The sequence below is a fragment of the Lactuca sativa genome, chromosome 8 (genome assembly GCF_002870075.4).
Source record: "Lactuca sativa cultivar Salinas chromosome 8, Lsat_Salinas_v11, whole genome shotgun sequence".
Lineage (NCBI taxonomy): Eukaryota > Viridiplantae > Streptophyta > Magnoliopsida > Asterales > Asteraceae > Lactuca > Lactuca sativa.
In genome coordinates, this window is record NC_056630.2 from 59015440 (window position 1) to 59020619 (window position 5180).

The window sequence follows — 5180 nt, forward strand, 5'->3', positions numbered from 1 at the left end:
ATCGTGGTGGTGAATACAAAATTAAAGCAACAAGTAAAATTCCGGTACAAAAAAATCAATTGTCCATTTAAATTGGTAGGTTCGTATATAAAACAATTTGATGGTTGGACGTTGAGAGTGAAATGTGATCAACATAACCATCCACCTGCACAACATATGGAAGGACATGCTTATGCTAGACGGTTGAAAGAAAACGAAAAAAAGTTGGTGGCCGACTTGACAAGTCAGAATGTTGAACCACGCAACATACTCTCGATACTAAAAGAGCATGATGAGAATAATGTTTCTATACTCAAAACCATATACAGTGCACAATACAAGCTTCGCTCGTCCCAGAACGATGGAAAAACTCCGATGCAGGTATAATATTTCAACAAGTATATTTTACATATAATTTATATATTGAATTTTTATTAATTAACGATATTTCAATGTAGGTTCTTATGGGAATTTTGAATGATAAAAAATTTGTTATCGAGTTTTCCGTAAATAATATTTCAAATGAATTGGAAAACCTGTTTTTCATTCATCCTCTTTCGTTAGATATATGGCAAGCATTTCCACACGTTTTGATTATTGATGCAACATACAAAACAAACAAATATGCTATGCCTTTTGTTGAGATTGTTGGAGTAACTTCAACCAACAAGACATTTAGCATTGCTTTTGCCTTTATCATTAATGAAAAGGAGGAAAGTTATAAGTGGGTGTTAATGTGTCTAAGGTTGACACTAGAAAAGTGCATGCAACCACGCGTTATAATGACGGACAGAGAATTGGCATTGGTGAATGCATGCCAACAAGTTTTCCCTTATGCAACTCACTTACTTTGTCGATGGCACATTACCGAAAATATTAGAAAGCATTGTAAGGCGCTAATCCCATTGAAAGCTGAGTAGAAATCCTTTCGTGCTATGTGGAGTATACTTGTTGAGTCTCCAACATGGACATCATACACTGAAAACTACAAAAAACTGCAGTCAATGTTAAGAGAACATCAAGGTACAATGCTACTTATTTTTTAATTACTTGTTTATAAATTTAGAAGGCTTTTTATGTATAAATAACATTTATATAAATCCAGATGTCTTACAATATTTGGACGATGTTTGGTTAAACAAGTATAAGGAAATGTTTGTCTCTGTTTGGATTGATCAACATCTGAACTTTGGACAACGAACTAGTAGCAGAGTTGAGGGCCAACATTCAGTGTTAAAGAAGTACTTACAAGAAAAAAATTATTCTTTAGCTAAATTTGTTGGTGCTATTGATCGGTTTGTGAAGTCTCAACTTACTGCAATAAATGAGAGTTTTGAAAAGAGCATGATTGTCTCCAAACACGAATACAAATTTTCGTGTTTCGACTTATTGCGGGGTAACGTTTCACTTAAAGCTCTAGATATGCTTGTAGAGGAACTTCAACGGGTACATCAAGTTGACTCTTCAAACTGTGGTTGTAAACTACAAAATAGTTGTGGTTTACCATGTGTTTGCATGCTATCAGCGTACTTGAACTCCGGTGGGTACATTTGACAATTATTTTTTAAATTTAAGCTATATATTGGTTGTTTATATATTAATGATATTTCAATGCAGGTGAGTGTATTCCATTGGAATCGATAGATGTATTCTGGAGAAAGCTTAAAATTTCACCATCAATTCCTATGGAAAATGAAGATATATGTGGTGATGGTAACTTTGAAATGTTTAAAGAAACCTACAATAAGCAACCGGAAGCTGTGAAAAAAAGCATGATGAGAAAGCTACTAGATATATTCCAGCCTAGTAAAACACACATTAGAGAACCCGCAATTCAAAAAAATACACGTGGACGACCAAGTTTGAAGAAACAAAAACAAAAACAAACTGATTCTATCAATCAAGCTCCTAGAAGATGCAGCTTTTCAACCATGCCAAAATTTGTTGAGTTGAACAATAGGGAACCGGCAAGACATAGTTCATACATAACCACAATTCCAGACTTGAATGAAATTCCAGACTTGAAAGAAGAGCCAGACTTGAATGAAATTCCAGACTTGAAGGAAGAGCCTCAATCATGCTACAATCATCGACTAATAGATGAAATCCAAGTGATGTTTCATCCTTACATCACACATATACAAGATGTAGAGGGGGATGGAAACTGTGGATTTCGAGCAATATCTGTTTGTCTTGGGTATGGCGAGAATGACTGGCTCTATGTTCGACGTCAACTACTAGACGAGTTATTGAGTTCGTACGATGCATATGCTAGAGTTTTCACTGATGGAATCGGTGAACTATATACTTCGTTGAATTTCTTAGAATCACCGACACCTAAAAGATACTGGTTACTTATGCCTGAAACAGGTATCCTCATTGCCAATAGATTTGGTGTAGTCCTTACTTTTTTAACCAACCAAGGCTCTCTCACTTTCTTTCCTCTTTGGAAAGGTCCGGAAGAATTTTTGTACCATCGCGTTATTACGATTTCACTTGTATATGGTAATCATTATGTGATGGTACAATTAGAAGGAGATTGTCCGGTGCCTACCATTTCAGCTTTTTGGATCCGCCACAAAGCCCCATGTGCAGCTGGATGGGAAACTATGTTCATGTCACGTCTAGAACTTTATAGACATCTGAAACCTTACAATCCTGAAACACCTTTTATAACTATAGAGGATTGTTAGAGGGTATTATTTTTCTCTCGAATTATGCATTTATGTATTCATGAAGGATTGCTAATGCTATTGTTTTTTGCATCATATTTTTGTTTTTATGTATTAATTTATATTTAATTATTAAATAATATACAAATATATATATATATATATATATATATATTATTAATCTATATTAATTAAAAATAAATAATTAATCATTTATATATATATATATATATATATATATATATATATATATATGTTTTAATTACTCCAAAAAAAATATTAATATTCAAGCATAAAATGAAAAAGAAAAGAAAAATAAAAAGTAAATAAAATAAAAATAAAAAGAAGGCATGTAAATTAAAGAAAAACAAAAAGTTAGGTATATAAACTTCAATATAAAAAGACATTGTTGATTTTTTTTTTTATTAGGGTGTTTTTTTAGTATAGGTTGTGTTTTTAGTAAATGGGGGTGTTTATTTAGCCTATAGTCATGTGGTAAATATACAACAAACACAATTTTATGTCATTTAAAGTCACCAATCACAAATCACAATTCAATTCAGAGTATTAAATGATCACAAAAAGAATAATTAATTAGAAATCAGAAATGAAGCCAAAGTTTAATTCATTAACCTTCAGTTTTTTTGAGTTGTTTAAACCAAGATAATATTGATCTTATAGTCTCGTATCACCTGGTTTCCTTTTTGTGTACCTGGAGAAATCAAGAACAAAACTGTTAAGCATCCATTTAAAAATGGACTTAAACGTTATCTCATAATCAACTACTCGGATGGAAGACATAATATTTAATTATTGCTGCAATAAACAATGAAAACTTCACATCGTAATCAGAAAAATTACCAACTACATAATTGGTGCAAAAAGAAAGACAGGTTGATTTCTACCAAGTCTCTTCTACAAGTCCAACCATTTTCCAACAAAACATGAAGTTTGGGTTTAATTAAACATAAAAATCGGCACTTTAAGATAGGTAGGTGCAACAATGTTGTTTTACGAACATCACAATGCAGTAAAGCAGTGAATGAAAGAACATGGATAAGAACAGATGCTAATTCATTTCGAAAAACCTATAGGCAACAAAACTAATTTCAAAAAGAAATGAGGTGATTTCTACTAATTCACGTCCACAACTCCAACAATCTTCCAGGAACACAAAGACGAATCCAATTGAACTTAACAAGAAGCGATAACAAAACCAGTAAATATGAACGACAACGATAGAAATCAATAGATATTGCAATTGAAAAACTAACAGATGACACATTTAGTATTGACAAACTAATTCCCACAAGAAACAAAAGCAATTTCTATGCTATCATTCAACAACTCCATAGTCTTCCATTATAACACACACAATCCAGCCAAATCAAACCTAAAAACAGGCGTTTAAGATATGCAGGTGCGACAATGATGATGATCGAATAAAGCACATAAGAATCGGTGGTGGATCCTTTTCAGAAGATCTTAGATAGCACAATTAGCATACGAAAATAACGTAATTGCTACTAAATCACCTTAATAACAGGTCAAACTCAAATTTTAGTATAATTAAAACTGAAACCTATTAAGAAGTAGCATCAGAATCCGGAGAAACAGTGCACAGATGATGAAGAACGGGAATCAATACTTAAACAGAGAATCACTGGTTGGGTGGAAAGAGAAAACTGCAAAGAAATTTAAGCAACATTTTTATCGATTAATCCAAAAGTAGAAATACTTGTTATGCATGAATCGACCGAAGCATACTGAAATCACAAATGCAATTACTTGAAAGATCAGACAAGAATATCATTGATTGTAGTTGACTTGCTTTAAATTAATGATAGAATTTTCAGACGACTCGACCATTGATGGAGGAAAATTCGTCGATACCTTTTCAGATTTCCCAATATATGGATTATTGCTCGATTGCGTGAGGGAGAAAATAAATATCGTTCGGATCTATGAACGACAGGGAGCCATTGCTTTGTTCAGATCTTCAATTAAAAGAGGAAAGCAAGATGAGATCGGCGATGGCTGTGACTGCGACGAACCAAGGATGGAGATGTGTGAGGACGTGAGAGAAATTACATCCGGGGAGGAATAAAGAGAGGAAGTGTGGGTTTTTTTAATAATTATATTAATTAAGCTAATTATTAATTATTGAGAAAACTATAAATTTAGTCAAAAATGTTAATTATTTTGTGAAAAATAGTAAAAAAAAAAACCCAAATTACAAAAATAGCCATTAAAATCGCAGATGGATTCAATCCATTTGCGATTTTACTTGTCCAACTGTGAACGTACAAGTCGCTAAAACGCAGATGTGCTTTAACGACTTATACGTTCGTAGATGGACTCAGTCAGTCCATCTGTGATTTCCTTTTTTTTAGGCGTATAAAAATCTAAAATAACAGATGAGCTTAATCCATCTGCGATTTTCATGACTATATTTGTAATTTTGTTTTTTTTTTTTGCTATTTTTCATAAAGTCATTAAAACATTTGGCTATATTTGCAATTTTCTCTT

At 32.6% G+C, this 5180-nt stretch overlaps 1 long non-coding RNA gene across 3 annotated transcripts; it reads right to left on the reverse strand.

Moving 5' to 3' along the window:
- Positions 1–502: 502 nt before the first annotated feature.
- Positions 503–4773, reverse strand: LOC111911239 (uncharacterized). 3 transcript variants are annotated; one of them, XR_002856798.3, is made up of 3 exons: positions 4545–4773; positions 3285–3363; positions 503–957 (listed from the first exon to the last, which is right to left on the reverse strand). It is a non-coding gene; the product is annotated as an uncharacterized LOC111911239 (long non-coding RNA). The 3 variants fall into 3 exon arrangements; XR_008225333.1 differs by having other exon boundaries at positions 503–964; XR_008225334.1 differs by having other exon boundaries at positions 503–974.
- Positions 4774–5180: the final 407 nt, after the last annotated feature.